General features: G+C 34.3%; 1 long non-coding RNA gene across 1 annotated transcript in view; it reads left to right on the top strand.

Annotated features, from left to right (window-relative positions):
- The first annotated feature begins 8775 nt into the window (after positions 1 to 8775).
- LOC129145345 (uncharacterized) overlaps positions 8776 to 20090 on the top strand; it is a 78910-nt gene continuing 67595 nt past the window's right edge. Inside the window, exons 1-2 of the long non-coding RNA XR_008550837.1 lie at positions 8776 to 8972; positions 15418 to 15550. This is a non-coding gene — a long non-coding RNA (uncharacterized LOC129145345). The remainder of the gene's footprint in view (positions 8973 to 15417; positions 15551 to 20090) is intronic.

Raw genomic sequence — 20090 nt, 5'->3', positions numbered from 1 at the left:
AGCTATACTTATATCAGATAAAACAGACTTCAAACTCAAAAAAATAAAAAGAGACCCCCAATGGTCACTACATTATGATAAAGGGGACAATACTTCAAGAAGAAATAACACTCCTTAACATATACTCACCAAATGAAGGAGCACCAAAATATATCAGACAACTGTTGTCCTCTCTGAAAACAGACATCAGAGAAAACACATACGTAGTGGGAGACTTCAACACACCACTATCAACAATGGATAGATCAACAAGACAAAAAATAAGTAAAGAAATTAAAGCTCTAAATAAGGACCTAGAGCATTTGGCTTAACAGACATCTATAGAACACTAAACCCCCAAAAAACGGAGTACACATTTTTCTCAAGCGCACACGGATCATTCTCCAGGATCGATCACATACTGGGGCACAAGACAAACATCAACAGATACACCAAGATTGAAATCATACCAACCATCTTTTCTGACCATGAAGGCATCAAACTAGAAATAAACCATAAAAAGAAGGCAAGGAACTATCCTACCTCATGGAGAATAAAAACCACACTACAGGAAGACCACTGGACTAACGAGGAGATCAAAGAAGAAATTAAAAAATTCTTTGAATTGAATGACAAGGAGGACACCAATATCCTAAATGTATGGGATGCAGCAAAAGCAGTAATAAGAGGAAAATATATAGCAATAGAAGCTCAAATCAAAAAACAAGAAAGAACTCAAAGAATCAACCTAATCTCGAAGCTCAGAGATCTAGAAAAAGAACAACAAAAAAACCCCAAAACCAGTAGAAGAAAAGAAGAAATAATAAAAACCAAAGCAGAAATAAATGAAAATGAAACTAAAAAAACAATCCAAAAGATCAATGAAACCAAGAGCTGGTTCTTTGAAAAAATCAATAAAATAGACAAACCCCTAGCCAGGCTCACAAAGGAAAAAAGGGAGAAAGCACAAATAAACAGGATCAGAAATGAAAGAGGAGAAATCACAATGGACACAGCAGAAATCAAAAGAATAATCAGTAACTACTATGAACAGTTATATGGAAACAAGATCAACAATCTAGAGGAGATGGACAAATTCCTACAACTCTACAATCACCCAAAGCTAGATAAAGAAGAAATAGAACACCTAAACAGACCAATTACAAGCAGCAAAATTGAAATGGTAATCAAAAACCTCCCCAAAAACAAAAGCCCAGGACCTGATGGATTTACAAATGAATTCTACCAAACATTCAGAGACGAATTAGTGCCTATCCTTCACAAACTCTTCCAAAAAATTGAGAAGGAAGGACAATACCAAACACGTTCTATGAAGCCAACATTACACTAATACCAAAACCGAATAAGGACAACACAAAAAAGGAAAACTACAGGCCAATCTCCCTAATGAACACTGATGCAAAAATCCTCAATAAAATTTTAGCTATCAGAATCCAACAATGTATCCATAAGATAATTCATCATGACCAAGTAGGATTCATTCCAGGGACACGAGGATGGTTTAACATCCGAAAATCAATCAACGTTATCCAACACATCAACAAAAAGAAATATAAAAACCATATGATAATATCAATAGATGCTGAGAAAGCTTTCGACAAAGTGCAACACCCATTCATGAGAAAAGCCCTTGAAATTCTTGGGATACAAGGAAATACCTCAACATCATAAAGGCCATCTATGAGAAGCCAACAGCCAGTATCATACTCAATGGTGAAAAGCTGAAAGCAATTCCATTAAGATCTGGAACAAGACAAGGATGCCCACTCTCACCACTGCTTTTCAATATAATACTGGAAGTCCTAGCCAGAGCAATAAGATAAGAGAAAGACATCCAAGGAATCAAAATAGGAAAAGAAGAAGTCAAACTATCACTATTTGCAGATGATATGATAATATACATAGAGAACCCCAAAAACTCCACAGAAAAACTAATTCAACTCATCAATCAATTCAGTAAAGTGGCAGGATACAAAATCAACACGCAAAAGTCAGTAGCCTTCCTATATACAAACAATAAATCTGAAGAAGAAGAAATCAAAAAAACCATCCCTTTTATTATCGAAACAAAAAAAATCAAATATTTGGGAATAAATCTAACAAAAGAGGTAAAAGACCTATACAAAGAAAACTATAAAACACTGTTAAAAGAAATAGAAGAAGACACACAGAAATGGAAAGACATCCCCTGCTCATGGATTGGAAGAATAAACATTATTAAAATGGCCATCCTACCAAAAGCAATATACAGATTCAATGCTATTCCAATCAAAATTTCAATGTCATTCTTCAAAGAAATAGAACAATTATTGATGAAATTCATATGGAATCACCAAAAACCCGAATAGCCAAAGCTCTACTGAAAAAAAAAAAAGAAGAAATGGAGGCATCACCCTCCCAGACTTCAAACTATACTACAAAGCCATAATCATCAAAACTGCATGGTATTGGAACAAGAACAGATACACAGACCAATGAAATCGAATAGAAAATCCAGAAATAAACCCACAGATTTATGGTCAACTAATGTTTGACAAAGGAGCAAAGAATATGCATTGGAACAAAGAAAGTTTGTTCAATAAATGGTGCTGGGAAAACTGGGTTGCTACATGCAAAAGAATGAAGTTTGACCACTACCTCACACCATACACAAAAATCAACTCAAAATGGATTAAAGAACTAGACATTAGACCTGAAACCATAAAATACATAGAAGGAAATATAGGCGAAACACTACGTGATTTGCATATCAAAGACATCTTTACAGACACATCACCCAAAGCAGTGATAGTGAAGACAAAGATAAACAGCTGGGACTACATCAAATTAAAGAGCTTCTGCACAGCAAAAGAGACAATAACAAAAACAAAGAGAAACCCCACCAACTGGGAGAACATTTTTGCACCCAACACTAATGATAAAGGACTGATCACAAAAATCTGCAAAGAGCTGATGAGACTCAGCAACAACAAGGAAAATAACCCAGTCAAAAAATGGGCAGAAGAGCTAAAAAGAAACTTCTCTGAAGAGGAAATGCAAATGGCCAACAGGCATATGAAAAAATGTTCAACATCACTTGTAATCAGGGAAATGCAAATCAAAACTACAATGAGATACCATCTTACACCAGTGAGAATGGCACATATTAAAAAAACTAGCAACAACAAATGTTGGCGAGGGTGTGGAGAAAAAGGAACTCTTCTGCACTGTTGGTGGGAGTGCAAACTGGTCCAACCACTATGGAGAGCTGTGTGGAGATTTCTTGACCTACTAAACATAGAGCTTCCATATGATCCAGCAATTCCACTCCTAGGTATTTACCCAAAGGACACAGAAACATCAATTCCAAAGAACACCTGCACCCCTATGTTTATAGCAGCACTATTTACAATAGCTAAGCTTTGGAAACAGCCCAAATGCCCAAAAATAGATGACTGGATCAAGAAGATGTGGTACATATATATACCATGGAATATTACTCAGCATTCAAAAAAGATAAACACATGCAATTTTCAGCAACATGGATGGCGCTGGAAGGGATCATGCTCAGCGAAATAAGCCAAAAAGAAAAAGGAAAATATCGGATGGTCTCACTCATAGCAGGAATCTAGAAAACTTAAATAATGGACCAGGAAAATGAATAAGTATAAGAAAGTGAAAATCAAAATCAACAAAAAACTATGAACCAGAGACACTTTTTTGGGGGGTGGGGGCCAGGTGGGGAGGGATTGGGGTCAGAATGGGGCATTTGCAATTGTATGGGGGAATATAAAAATAAAATTTATTATTTAAAAAAAATTATACTAATAAGAAAGATATTAGTTGGCTAACGTATTATTTGGGTCCAAAAATTCTGTTATTTTCTTTTCAGAATCTCAGATTATTCATGTCAAATTTTAAGAAGACAACCTATACTACCGGACAATTTTCTTAATTGGCTTTTAAAATTCCTCTTTGTGAACCACTTACACTTAACATATAAAGAAAGTGATAAATCCTTGTTTTTGGAGGTTTTTCAGCATAATTCTAACCTTGGATAAGAGTACAGTTACTCTCACTATTATAAAGAGATAACTGAGAACAATAACAGCTTACTTCTAAAGACCTCTTGCTGCTACCTTCAGCAGCCCTTACATTAGCAATTGTAATCCTGGGAGACACAGAGGAGAACTACAAAGAGAAACTTTAAGCCTTGCCTAGAAAGAACATGCCTCAGTTTGAAGCAGGAGTTACAAAGGAAGCAATAATTTATTATTGATTATTTTTGTGTCTTCTCTCAGTGAATTATTTGGTGAGATTGACTCAAATTCTTTTTTTCCCCTCTAAAGTAGAAGTTAAGAAATGAATTCAAGAATTCACCGTGAATAGGTGGGATTATACAAGCCCCTATTTTGTGAACAACAGATTTGACAATATACAGTGATTATATTTTATATCAATGTACTTCCTTAAAAATATGGTTTGATATTTATGTTAATTGATTTTTAAAGTACTTTTTTCCAATTTACCATTAGAGTCAGACTTATTTTTATTGTAATCAGGAAGGGGTGAAAGGAAAATATGGGATTTGAGGTCCTTGAATCTATCTAGCACAGTGATTTATAGAAAGACAAGACTTCTCACTGCAACTTTATATTGATTGAATGAATTCCATTAGCACTTTTCCTCATTTTTGCAAGAATCATTTAGATCCAAAAGCTGGGAGAAATATGTTGCATTTTGGAATAGTAGAAACATGAGATTTTAACATAGAGACGTGAGTTCAAAACCTATTTATCTGTCTCTGGCTAGTTCCCTAGGGGAAAAAAAATCCCTGAGTTAAATGGAGCAATAATTCTTTATATGTAAATGAAACAGTAATAATATTCAGCCTATGAATATATGAAGCCCATAAGTGAAACTGCATATAACATACCTTTAAGGACTGAGTCTATAAACTGACTCAAGTCTGTGAATTGATTGGGGACATAACTATTTAATGATTCAAAGTAGACCTTTGTACCTTTCCTAGAACTCTTCCACTTACACAAATTGAGGAAGAATTTAATGAACTTTGCATCTATTCACTTCTAAGAACATCATGATTAACTAGTCAACACCACATAGATGTCTGAGAGTTAGACTATCTGTCTGCTACTTTGACTCTTCTTTCATTATGGTAACCGTGGTCACCTTGCTTTGACAACTGAAGATAGCCAGTTGGCCTGGGATCCAATTATCACCATTGCATTTAGATTTTCCAATTCAGTGACAACATTCCCTCCTACAGAGAAAAGTTATCATAGAGACATGCTGATAATATCAGAGACACTAATAACGTTATAAACATTTTACTATCATATTAGCTATGTAAGTTACTGGAAGAATTGTTAATGAAACATAAATTTATCAGAACAAGAAAATATGTAACTATATATATAATACATATATATAACTATATATACAATATATATACTATATATATATATAAATACATTATAAAATACAATGTATATTATAGGGCCTCCCCTGGTGGCGCAGTGGTTGTGTGCTGAGCTGCGTAGCTGCCGGCAGTCTCTGCAGCTCCAGTTTGATCCCTGGCCGCCAGCAAGGGTCCCACATGGTGCGCAGACCTCTCCTGCCACGCCTGCTGCTCCCCTCAGCAGTGTATTTTGTCAGTCTGCCTGTTCTTTTCCCCACTCTGGCTCTAGTGAATTCTCTCACCCTCCCACACTTCTGACTGTACCCAGTGCTTGTATAAATAAATAAATAAATCTTTTTTAAAAATACAATGTGTATTATAAAATACACAATATGACACTTCTTTGAAGTGCTTGTTAAAAATACTGATTCTGGAATTTCAATTTAATTGTTCTAAAACAGAGTGTATCACCATTGCAGGTTAAGTCAGGATCTGCATTTTTTGCAAGTTTCCCATTTTATTTTGGTGCATGCTAAATTTTGAGAATAGTTTCTGCAGAGTATGTTGAAAAGTACTATCTCCATTTCCACAGTCCAAAGTTGCAATACTTTCAGGGGGTTTTCATTTCAGAATTGATGAAGAGAAGACTAAATTTTTAATGACTGAATCACTCTAAGACAGAGATAAGGAAAGGTCAACTATCTGTATTGCATACATATTCTCAAACTAGTTATATTTTTAGCATGTGACCAAAGAGTACCCAGCAACCCTCAAACTTCCATGCTCTAAAACTATTGATAGATGTTGTCATCCACCTTATAAAAACAAAGGAGACTCTTAGTATAAGATAATTTTAATAGAATTATTGTGCATAGAGAGAACAGAAAAGAAAGACTACTTTTTTCCAATAAAACACACAAAGTTACCCATCCCCTTGTGGGCAAATCCCCAGGCAAACAGTCAGCCCAAAGTGGGGCCAGTAAGGCCTGAAAACTTACCATAAGTTGAAGGCACCTTCTGGAAATGACCCATGAGAAAGTTCTGAAGCACATCCCAGAGAGCTAAGACAAGGAGACACCACATCAAGATAGCAGCTGCCATTGTCAGCCTCCCCTTGTGTCTCTCCTCCATGTGTGTCTTTCAAGTGTCTCCACATGTCTCTCCTCCATGTGTTTCTTGCCATGTCTCCTTCCCATCAGTACCAGGGTGCAAATTAGGCCACAAAAGCAAGAGCTCTCCTTTAGCCTACCTGTCTTCCCTGTTCTGTAACTTCACCTGGCCAGTAAGGTCTGCCCGTAATTCCCAGTAGCTGGACCAAGGTAGCTGCATGTAAATGGCGGCAGGAAATATGATTCCTTTGGCAATATATGTGTAAAAAATACACATATGCTATAAACATTATGTACCGTGCATTTCTAGTAAGTTGTAATTAATTCTTCTAACCAGGGAACTGGAGCTAAACATCTGAGTTTGACTAAAGGAAATATTTCCTAACCTTGTAAGAGTCTCTTCTTCTGATTCTCCATTTCTGTATTGTCTGTTCTCTCCTCTATTCTATTTATATTTCATATGACAGAATGTTCACTCTTTATATGAAGCCCTTTAGTATATACAGATAATTCTTATGTCTTTATTGGCAATTGCAAATATTTCCTTGATCTCAACATTACCAGATCACAATGTTAGTTTCTGGCTCACTTTGAGAAGGACACATTGACAATTCTAAATATATATTGTATCCCAAAGCAAGAACCATGGAAACACACAACATATATAAGAATATAAAGCATACACAAGAATATTCTTCAAGTAAATTAAGTTGGAAATAAAACACTGTATTAAAGATGAGAAATACACAATGTTTCCTCTGATACTGCTATTGTAGCTTTTTGTTTTATCAACTTCATATGCAAATTAAGTAACACAGTAAAATGGGTTTCAAACTGAAAAGCATGACAAAAATGTAGTATGTTAATCTGCCTTAGAACCACAGCTATAATTACTTCCTTGCTTATCTGCAGTTTGCATTTATAAAAATTTAGATAGAATCGGACATCAGAAGAATTCATTATGAGGCAGGATGTTCAACTCCTCATGGCTTCGCTTTAGACTGATTGTTATAATACCAAACATGTTATTTATAGACTCACGGCTTAGAAACATTAGTTTTAGTGTATCAAAAATGGTTTTTGAAGGTTCTTGTTTTTGCATCAAGAAAAGTCCTTGGAAGTTCTCATTCTCATCCTACAACAACAAAAGGAACTTCACAAACACAGATCCAATTACTTTTTTGAAGACCCACTGGAGAGACAATCAAATGCCAGGTCACAATTTAGATCTCCTTACCTGCTGGAAGCTGAAAGTGGACTAAAGTAAGAATGAGAAACACCTGGGGCTACAGTTTTTGGTGGGTCCATTTTATTGTTGGTTGGCATCCAAGACCGCACAAGATGCTTGTGGTAAAGAGCCAGAAAAGTTCTAGTCAGAACACTTAGGGAGAGGAGAATTTTGAAACATATCTAGGACATCCTCCAAAACAAAAGACTACTTTATGAAGGAGAAGACTTTAAAAGCTTTATTACCTCAACAGGAGAAGGACATTTATCACTCTTTTGCCCCTTCAAAGATTCCTATTCCATCTAACTGGGGATAAAAACTACCGTAAAATTCATAGCCCAGGGGTCCAAGCCCACTAAAGAATGAAATTTAGTCATAAGATTATAGAATGCTTCCACTTCCCCAACTTCACACTCACATCAACAGGGCTTACAACTACAAGACCTGCAAAACATAATCTCTGGGGCTTCCCTAGTGGTGCAGAGGGTTAAGTCTCAGCATTATGAAGCTATCCACAGCCACTGAAGCATGAATTTGATCCCTGGCCAGGGAGGTGACCCACATGTTCCCCTCAGCAGTATATTTCAGTCAATCCGCCTATTCTATTCCCGACTCTGTCTCTGGTCAATCCTCTCACTCCCTGCACCTCTAGCCAGTACCCAGTTCTTGTATGCATAAATAAATCTTTAAAAAAAAAAAAAAAACATAATCTCTGAAAAGTACTTAGCAAAGTCCACAACCCTCAGAGAACATATCCTAGAGGAATTTGAAGCCTCACAACAACATAAATATAACAAACATTCGATACAGCACAACTCCTAGCCAGAAGAACAAATTTAATGCCACTGTGCATTCAGCTGTCAACAAAAAATATTTGTATATTGCTGTCATTGCTTTTAATTAACTCTTCTTTCTTACCTATATAGATATCTCTAAACACATGGATGGTAAGAACATATTTTACGCTACACTTTTGTAACAGCGTGATATCCATAGAAAGGGGAGGTTTCCAACTTCCCTTCCCCACCCAAGAAAGATTGGAGCTGAGCATCCAGGAGAAGCTAGAAAAGACTGGGAGAAGGACAGAAGGTAAAAAGTAAAGGAGGAAGACTGAGAAGGAAGACTTGGAGAGAAAATATGGAGCAGAGATATGTGATGAATCTGTGTTTGCTTCTTGGCCTTGGACTTGAACCAGGGACATGAAAGGAGACACTTGAAAAAAACAGAGACATAGGTGAGAAACCCATGGGAAGTTAATAAAGGCAGCCTTTACCTTGACTTGTATTTTGATTTTATCTTTTTCTTCCAGACTTGCCTGGCACCTTCTGCCCCTTTTTTATAAATTCCTACCACAAGGTGCCTTAGACTTGTGGCAAGATTTTGGGCCCCAATTGCCCTGCTTTGGGCCAATCCTATTTGACTGGCCATTTACTCACGAGGGGATGGATAACTTTGGGTGTTTAATTGGAAACTAGTTTAACTATATCTTACTTTTCTCTCTATTACACACTAATCATATTAAAGCTCTTTTACTAAAGGTCTTGTGTAGGAGAGCATTTTGTCTTTATGTGGTGAATGACAGAACCCATTGAGAGCAGTCAGGTTTGGGGGTCCTGGGCCACCCCTCATTCTGCCCACTAACAGTTTTACAATAGTGAGAGAAAAAGAAGAGTACCTCAGAGTCTCAAAACATTTTGATTGACTTTATTCCATTTCAGGTAAATTGAGTTTGTTAATCAGTATTATACACACAGTTGCTTCGTTTCTTACCTTTTATTTATGTTATTGACCTTCTTATAAATCTTTGTGGAAGAAAAAAATAAGTTTTCTTCTGCCAACGCACAAGATTAATAAGTTACTCCTGCATTCAAGGGAAAAAATATCAACTAGAAGTAAAAATCCATAAAATCTGAGCTTTAGAAAAAGCTCAGCAAGTCAGCTGACTGATGTTTATTCTCACAGGGTACAGATCCTGATGGTAGTTGACAAGTCCACAGAGTTGACATTTATGAAAATAGCAACAAAAGTACATATAACCAATTCAATTTATTCTATTGTTTTCTTAATTAAAAGATCAACCTGGAAAACCAAAAATACAAACAGTAGCAACCAAAGCATGGGATTATTAATATGTCATGTGTGAAAGAGTCAGAGCAACTTTGATAAATATAGCATAGTGACACTTTATAAACTGAAAACTAGAGTAGTTACTGTAGTCTAAAAATAATAAATGCCAAAATCTGGAAAAACAACACTGTGATGAAATTGTTAAGACTTTAGTACTCTCCAAATTATATTTTCTATTGAATCTAGCTTTTCATAATTTCCTAGCAAATATATAGTACCCTTCAAAGGCTGAAAGAAATGTGTTAGAGAAAGATAAATTTCAGTTGAAATACTTTACAGGCATACAAATAATTGCAATACTGACAACAGCAACATTAGTTAACATGATTCATATGGTTGGTCCAAGAAAGTACTGATTTGTTCATGTTTCCTGACTTAAATATTTGTATCACCTCATTTGACTCTAAGAAGTAACTTAGGAGAACCTCTGTGATTTTCCTTACTACATCATCTCACTCCAAATTTAGCCCTTCCTCTGGTGCTATAAATACCCTAAGCTTATGGCATGAACTTTTTTCCTATGGCAGACACCCCTCTGCTTCCTGTCACTGGTCAACATTTCTCATGCCTCACATTACATTTGAAACAGTCCTTCCTGAAGGAGGCTTTCTTTGATACTACAGCCTGAGGTCCATATTTATTCATTAGTTCCCCTTTTCATTGCTCTAAGAGCTTTTATTTTCCTTTTGTAGTTTTATCACTTTAGGGATAGTCTTTAATATCTACCTTTTTTTCCAGACTGCAAGTTCCATACAGACAAGAATCATGCCTTCTTTGTAAACCCTTTTTTCCTGGTTATTGGCAGAATGATTGATGCATAGGAAGAGTTTACAAGTAACAGTCAAATATATTAATGGCATTTGTAAAGAGTACCCTGATCTCCCTCATACATGAAGGAACTGAGGTTCAGGAAATGTAAATTTCTCATAATCACATTCCCAGTAAAAAAAAAATCAGATTTCAAATCTAAGCATGCCTAAATTCAAAGCCTGTGCTTTGATACTTATATGCAATAAACTTAATTTACATTATGCAGTTATTGAATTTAATCATGTAACAGCCATACTCAAGATATAAAACATTTCCAAAACCCAAATAGTTCTCCGGTACCTCTTTGGAGTAAATCCCTTGTACCCTTAAATGGACCTCAACTGACATGGATTTGTCATGAGAGAAAAAATTTCTTTACTAGAATTTCATGTAATAGGGATCATACATTATATGATATTTTATGTCTAACTTTTATCAGTTAGAGTCATCCAGGTTGTATGTAGTTTATACTTTTTACTGTTGATGGGTATTCCATTCATAAATTTTTCTTTTTTGTTGATTAATATATATTATATTTAATGATATATAACAATATATCATTTAATTTGTCCATTAATCTGTTGTTAGACATTATTTCAAAGTTTGAACACTTGTGAATGAACCTGCTATAAATATTTATTAACAAATCATTCTATGGAGGGCCTCCCTGGTGGCGCAGGTGGTTGAGTGCCACACTTTGAAGCTGTTTGCAGCCTCTGCAGGGGGGGTTCCATCCCAGCCAGGTGGCAAGAATCCCACATAGTGCAGCAGACCTCTCCTAACTCACCTACTGCTCCCCTCAGCAGTGTATTTCAGTCAGTCTGCCTGTTCTGTTCCCCACTCTGTCTTTGGTGAATCCTCTCACCCTCCCACACATCTAGCCTGTACCCCAGCTCTTGTATAAATAAAAATAATAAATCTAAAAAAAATCATTCTGTGGATATGCATTTTTATTTTATCTTAAATACCTAGGAGTGAAAGAGCTGTTTTATATTAAGAATATGTGTAATTTTACAAGAACCTGCAAAATGTTTTCCAAAGTGAGCATAGCATTTTATACTCTTTTAGTATGAGATTACAAATTGTTCTATACCTCAGTTTTAAGTGTGATTACTGTATTGTTTGCTTCATAAGAAGAAACACATAAAAAGATTTTAGAGATTGCTGATGTGTAAATCCAGTGCATCTGAGAGAAGTGGTATGATCCGGTAGCATTTGAAAAGTCAATTTAGCTATAGAATTTACATGGAATTTCTATGAAGGATAACATTTTACTCCTTAATCAAGCTTACTCTATATAGTCCATTAATCCTTTATTAAAATCTCATTCAGTTACATTTACTGCAACAGCAACAAAGTAAATTATTCAAATGCAATATGTACTGCACTTAGAACTGTTATTAAGGAGAAATGCTGCTTAAGATTTCATATTACAGCTTAATATACCAATGGTAATATGTTACTGTATTAGTTTGCTAGGGTCACTGTAACAAATTACCACAAACTGAATGGCATAAACAACAGAAATATATTCTGTCACAGTTCTAGATGCGGGAAGTCTGAGATCAGACTCGACAAGATTGAGTTCTTTTGTGGGGTGTGAGGAAAAATCGTTTCATGTCTCCCCCATAATTGCCGGTAAATGACTAGCAATATTTGGTATTCTTTGGCTTACAGGAGTATCGCCCCAATATTTCCTTCACATGCCCCTGTGTGTATGACTGTCTCTATTTGTCCTTTCAAGAAGGCCATCAGTTATATTGTATGGTGTTCTGAGTTAATAATTTCATTTTAGCTTGTTTATGCATATAAAACTCTACCTTCAGATAAAATCACATTCTGAAATACTGGGGATTAGAATTCAAACATATGAATTTGGGTGGATACAATTCTACCAATAATCACTATATTTGATCCAATAATGTCTGTGCATATTATCATAGTGTAAAGTAATAAGTACTTGTAATTTCATCATAATATTAAGTGAAAAGATATATGCAAGTCTCTTTATAATTGAATTGCCCTTTACAAGATTTCACTTTTATGGATTTCTTTAAAAGTAAGAATATTTCAGGGCCTCCCCGGTGGTGCAGCGGTTGAGCGCTGGTTTGCGAAGCTGCCTGCAGCCTGTGCAGCACGAGTTGATCCCCGGCCGCCGGGTGAGGGTCCCACATGGCGTGCAGACCTCTCCTGCCGCCCATTGTTCCCCTCAGCAGTGTATGGTCAGTCTGTCTGTACTGTTTCCCGCTCTGTCTCTGGTGAATTCTCTCACTCTCACGTGCTTCTGACTGTACCCAGTGCTTGTATAAATAAATAAATCTTTAAAAAAAAAAAAAGAATATTTCAGTGATAATAAATGAAGAGAAAAAGCTTTAGAACAGTTTTTCTAATAATATGCAAAGCAAAAAGAAAGTAATTTTGAAAATTTTAACATAAGTATTGATTTATTAGAGATAATAAATTGATATATATTAGATAATACTTTAAATACAATAGATATCTGTTTAGGTGTTTACTTTTTGAAACTTCTATCAATGAAATATGAAGAAGAGATGATATATAATTTGGATAATTTGGAGGGTTCAAATGTAATCATGTTTGTCATTGTCTAAGCTCTAATATTTTTATAAAAGTTATGGTAATTAAAATGGTACCCTGAAATTTCATATAATGATAAAGCAACACATGTCTAATTCTAAACTGTGTAGTTGATCCCAGAGTAAGAATTATTCTGTAGTTAGTGAAAGCAATGGCATTTACAAGTAGAATAAATTAAAGCAGATGAAGAGGAAAATTTTATTCAATGTAATACTTAGTTCACTATAGTCTTAAATGACTGTCCAGTCCATGTTCATCAATAGGACATATGGTATGTGCAAAAATATATCACCAAGCAATAACCTAATATTTCATGAGTGCAGAAATTGCTGTAATGTGAGTTTCTTTTTGACTGTGTGCCATACACAAAGTACTAAAAAAAAATGGATAGAATACAATCTTATGAAGCACTATTTTTCTTATACCTTGAATTAGAGAATTTGGTTGATTTTCTATTCCTTTGGTGTGAATGTACCCCTTCAAAATTTCTATCCCTTTAAAGATTATACATACATATTGTATCATTGTCACATCTTGGTTGTGACACTGCATGACAATCAGGTAAGATGCAAACAATGGGAGAAAATAAGACATGCACACAAGACTCCTTGTTACTATCTTTACAATTTCCCATGAATCTTCAATAATATTAAATATGTATGTATAATACATATGAACAGATATGCTCTATTTAACTTCTTTTTATTAGATATGGAATAGCTGAACTCATTTTCTTGAATACAAGAGAAGGAAGAAAAAAAAAAGACTAAGGAGAGGACCAGGAGGAAAAGGGATAAGAAAGAGGAAAAGAAGGAGGAAAAACCAACAAAATAGTATAAGTAGTATGACTGTAAAAATATAACTTTTCCAAGACTCAAGAAGATGTTTACAATAACATATTTGAAACAACAGAACACTTGAAGTTCAGCATATCAGGATGACTTGTGTACTATACATAGAAGCAAATTTGCAAATCTGTCTTCTATGCCTCTAATGTAAAAATATAAAAGTTATTAGCAACTCACTGCCCTTTGAACTAAGTATTAACATTCATCTTTTGAAATGACCTTTCACAGAACAAGAATTCCTCTTCTAGTGATCTATTTCTCTTTAACTCATTCAAATGGCTAATATTACACAGTAAATAATAGCTGTCCAGTAACAAAATTGCTACAAAATAAACTAATACATTAATCTAAAATATGTGTCAACTCAAGTTTGCAATTTAGCAACACATTATATAGGGATATCTTTATTGTATTGGTTTTCAATATAAAATACAATTTCTGGAAGTATGATTAAGCATCAATTTTACAGTTATTATGGAAGAAATGTTAGTTAAAACAGCAAATTAGGTTCATCTAAGTTAATTTGCCTTAATTTGAAAACACGATAGATGATTTTATCCCTTAAAAAACAAGTGTACATTTAATATTATGTCTAAAAATTATTGGTGTTAGAGTTTCAATATTCTAAATGAGTTCAATTGATGAGCCAATTTTTTATTGTTTCATTCAAAATAATATATATTACTTGAAATAATCTGATATTTGTTGGGGGGAGAATTATTTGTATCATAATAAGCTTATTTTTCAGTTACCTCTCCAAGAAACATTTCAGATTCCACTATTGCTTGGCAGGAAAGAGTTGCTTTCCCTCCTAGGGACACATAAAATCTTGTACATGTTTTAAATAAGCCATCCTATTGAATTATGACTACTTTGTTACTTAAGTTACATCTTATACTCAATTATTGGTGCCAACTGGGCAAGCACCTTGTCCTTTCATATTTCTTTATCTAGTGCTTCAATTATGTTAGAAGTGTTGACCCACTCTATTCCCACTTTTATATGTAAGTTGTAATTGTCTTTGGTATTTGCCCTATGACATAATAAGCAATACAGAAAGAGAGAGAAAGAATGTAAAGCATTTGAAAGATTTTCTGCTACTAGAAGTGAAGTCAGTTTTTATTATAACTCTTAATTGGAATAAAGATTTCAGCACTATATCCCTTAGCAAATATTTTCATGCACTAACATGTTTATTAAAGTCTGAATATACTTAAGAATAGTCACAATTAGTATTTGGCTGGTATACGTGATTATTATGAATGTTACACTAATTTTGGCTTTTATCCACAACAGAATCATGAAATACTGCAGAAAAAACATTGCCGCAACAGGGAATGAAGAATTTGGGGTCTCATAGAAAGTCTGAGACTCCTGAGTACAGGATACACAGGAAAGTAAAGCATCAAGTGATAATGATTGAAATAAGGTAAGGGCATTTGTGTGTGCGTAAGTGTGCATAAATTTATGTGTAGATTTTATTCTATAACTAAAAATTGGTTGAATGTTCCATAGACTATCTAAAATTCAATATGTAACTAAATCTTATTTCCCCTCTCTTGCCACTGGCAACCACCATTCTAGTCTCTAGTTCTATGAATTTCTATTCTAGATTCATACAAGTGAATTTATTTAATATTCACCTTACAGAAAAAAAATCAAAACTGAAAATCTACTAAAGGACACAAGGAACTTTTGGGGGGTAGATTGATTATGGAGATGTTTTCATATATGTATGTTCAAACTTATCATATTTTGTATTCCTTAATTATATGAAATTTTTTGTTTATCAACTATACCACAATAAAGCTGAAACTTACGTACATACACATGTATATGCATATAAATATATATCGTCCTGTCAGACAATATCTAGGTCTTTATTCCCACATTTATCTTGCCATATTCCCTCCTTGATATAATCTTTTTATGAAGTTTAGAAGTCCCCAAATCTGTTCAGAATAAAATTAAAGTTTTGCTTCAGGCTTTCAGTAATAGAGGGTATGCAAATCAAAAGAAAAGGACTTTATATTGTTATCATATACTAAAATATTGTCCTTGGTTGCTCTCATCTAGACATATAGAACTTTAGATGCACAATTGTATATATTTATGTATATATTTAAATGCATAATATATATGTACTGCATAAATGCATATATATAAGCATACTATAAATAATAAACAAATCAGCATGCTAAATATGAGAAAGTTTCTTTACATAATCATTTCTATACAATCATTATTCCAATTTTATTCTGAATTTAGCTAGGAAGTAAATTAACAATACTTAAGTCATTTTAATTCATATGGTAAGTTAATATTGATGTTTCTATTGCTATTTTTCAGAACAAAAACAGTTTAATCCACTTAACATTTTCATAATATTTGGCAGGGTGCAAGTCTACTGATTACATTTTGCTTTTACAAGAATGACATAAGTAGAATTAATGACATGAATATTCCATTGACATATTCCATCATCAAGCAATTTTGCTATACTTAAAATTCTGTTTCTGGGTATCTATAGAGTGCCTAGTTATATAAATTGCTCCTATTTGCCATCCTCACTCTTAGCTAGTTAGTGACACAACAGGGAGGACATTGAGTGATTTGACAGTGAGTAAATGAAGCCTTTATTTGTTATCTTGAAGTGGCTCTAGTGCCTTGGCCGTAATTGGAGGTTTATGACTGAATGACAGAATTGTCAAATCCATTACCAAACCTGCCAAGGAAGCACACAATTCATAGTTCGCCTTGTTTTTTTTTTTTTCTTTCATGTAACAGCTCAATTTTATAACAATATTAGTTCTCTTCAGGCAAAACATTTGGAGACAGTCACTGCACCTCTCTTGTTGTTAAAGGCACTTAACCTTTGGTCTCTCAATTTATTTTACTACCCCAGGTATATTGGAAATTCCAAAGTGGTAACAGCTGGAAATATTTGAATGCTGTAGAGAGCAAATTTGTGAAATTTAGAAGAGAATGAAATATTACCTAGTAGCAAGCTATATTAAGATGCATGTATCTGCAATTATAAATGTAGAAAAATTTAAATGACTTACCAAACACAGGACTTAGAAATCTGCATCTTGTAATTGTCAACTAATATATCCTCGAGAATTTATTAAAATTTTTATTTACATGCCTATTTGCAAGTTTGCAAACAGATTTTATTTGCAGACTGTGATTTCTCTCATTGAGAATACAAAGATTAAAAGGGAAAAAAAACCCTATAGGTAATGTACTGCTATGTGTAGTAAGAAGAAAGCAAAACTAAATGTATCCAATTTAAGAATATCAAACAAAATACATGTATTTATGTGTCACTTTCTTCACAAATGGAAAATAGAAGTAGTAGTTTGGTAAGATATGTGTGTAGAATATGTGTTAAGGCATTGGGGAGAGAGGAAGTAGCTTAGAAGAAAGCTGATAAAGTGAGGTTCTGGATTTAACACTTATTTTATTGAGATCTGAAAAACTCAAACTAAGAAGTAACATGTGAATTAGAAACAGTCAGTAAACTAATTAGTATTAGGTCATCTATATCCTAATTCACTTCTATTTTCCTACATGGGAATTTAAAGTTTTAATGATTGGTTCCAACTAGTTATGATTTTTGGTAATTATTCTATTATATAGTGGGTTGTATTTCAACAGCTACTTAGATAATATAATTTGGGGAAATTTTTTTTTAAATATTTATTTGTGCATACAAGAGCTGGGGTGTAGGCCAGAGGTGTAGGGGGGTGAGAGGATTCACCAGAGACAAAGTGGGGAGCAGAACAGGCTGAAATACACTGCTGAGGGTAGCAGCAGGCGAGACAGGAGAGGTCTGCTATGCCATGTGGGTCATAACTCATGCCACAGTGGCTGCAGATAGCTTCATTGTGCTGCGTCTTAACCTTTGCACTGCCAGGGAGGCCCCCAATTTTGGGGAAAAAATTAAATATAGAAATTAAACTAATATAAGCTATTATTAAATTTTATGTGAAAATACACAGCTAAGAGTCTACTTTCAATTAAAACTGAGAAAATGTAAGACAGCTTCACTTACATACTAATATCAAAATAATCTACTTCTAAATTAACCAAACTATATGGGTGATCAGAAATAATTCATTCATTTCCCACTTCAACAGATAACAAAGCACAATAATTCAAAAGATGTATCAAATAGTTTAATTTCAACTAATACTTATAAGAAAGCTTCAATGTGTATTTTGGTAACCTAAATAGCACATTTTCAATGTTAAGCTTTTATTCCTGAAATAGAATATTTCTGAGAGAATTTGTAAAGTTTTATACCTCAACAGTCAATTTAGTTATAATGTTACAGGGCAGGGAGGGGGCAGCCCAGACCCCGCAAACCTGCCTGCTCTAAATAGGTTCTGCCATCTGCTTCATCAACAAGAAACATATGAGACTTTAATGGGAAGGAACTTTAATACAACTAAGAAACAATACAGGAAAGGCAAAGAATCTAGTTTATAAATCAAGCACCCAAAGTTACCTGTCTCCTCATGGGTAAAAGTCCAACCAAATGGGGTTGGCCCAGAGCAAGGCCCCAAAGCCTGCCACAAGTCTAAAGCATCTTCCAGTGGGGACCCACAGAAAAGGATCAGAAACCACCAGACAATTTTGGAAGGAAAAGAGCAAAATCAAAATCAAGATAAAAGCAGCCATTGTCACCTCCCCACGGGTCTCTCACCCATATCTGTGTCACCCAGTCCACGACCAAAAGGCAAGCGCAGTTTCTTCACGTGTCTCTCGGCCCCATGTGCCTCCTCCAGGTCTCCTTCTGGATCTCCATCCTGCTTCCTTCCTCAGTCTCCTCTGCAGCTTCTTCTCTCCCTGCTCAGCTCCACCCTCCATTTGGGTGGGGCAGGGAACTTGGAACCTCCCCCTTTCCTGGGGACCACCCTGTTACAGTAATACAATTTAAAGAGTACATAATAAAATGTTTTAGAGAAAAAAAAAAACAGACTGCAAGACCCAAGAACTTATTGGAACTATCAGAGATAACCTTTATAATATCTGCATTTTCTATGTTGAAGTAAATAGAAAACAAGACAGAAAATTTTACTGGAAAACTAAAATCCCTTAAAATAATTAGAAGAAATTTTAGAAATTAAATAGCAGATAATGAAATTAAGATGTCAACAGGTAAATATAAATAAGTATAAACTATGCAAAAAATAACAATAGGAAATCTAGTAGGGGTATATATATGTAAACTAATATGTAAGGAAAAAATAATATAAAATATAGGAAAGAAAGAAAAAGAACTAAAGGGTTCTGAAGCAATACTCTTGAATAAAACAGACAACATTGTATAAATGTTCTATTGTGAACTTTCTAAATAATTAAAAATAATTGATCTAAAAAAAGGCAAGAGATGAAAACAGGAAGCAATAATATATAAAATAAATTTCAATGGAGTAGGTGTAAATGAAGTATAATTACATTAAATTTAAATTCATTATATACTCCAATTATAAAATCAAATTGCACACTGTTTTATCTGGCCTAGTACTGAAATGGCTTATGTATTTGTGATTTTTCTAAATTTTGTTTAACTCAGAAATCTTAGCCTTGACAACCTATAATATTGACAGTCACAAGAACTATCTTTACCTTTTACATTCCCAAACTATCTTCTCCTATGTTTTTATGACTTTTTTCAATGATTGTTAACTTTCCTAAAAATATGCATATTAAAATAAGGGATGGAGGAAACTGTGATTTGCCTATAAAATGAAAATGCTTCTAAATGTGGTGTTAAACTGATGCTTTAATTAACTATTTATGCTTGTCAGATCCCCAGGCCTAGGCCTAAAACATGTTTTGAGAACCAACACATTGTTGGCTGAATTTTTAAATAAAGCTTTGCCAGTACATCAAAGCAAAGCAAATCACACATACTAAGTGTTCAAAAGAAAGAAAAAAATGAGAACTTGTCTCTTTAT

Source organism: Talpa occidentalis, unplaced genomic scaffold (assembly GCF_014898055.3).
Source record: "Talpa occidentalis isolate TD23 unplaced genomic scaffold, MPIMG_talOcc4v2.1, whole genome shotgun sequence".
Lineage (NCBI taxonomy): Eukaryota > Metazoa > Chordata > Mammalia > Eulipotyphla > Talpidae > Talpa > Talpa occidentalis.
This window is presented reverse-complemented; position numbering and strand designations above follow the sequence as displayed.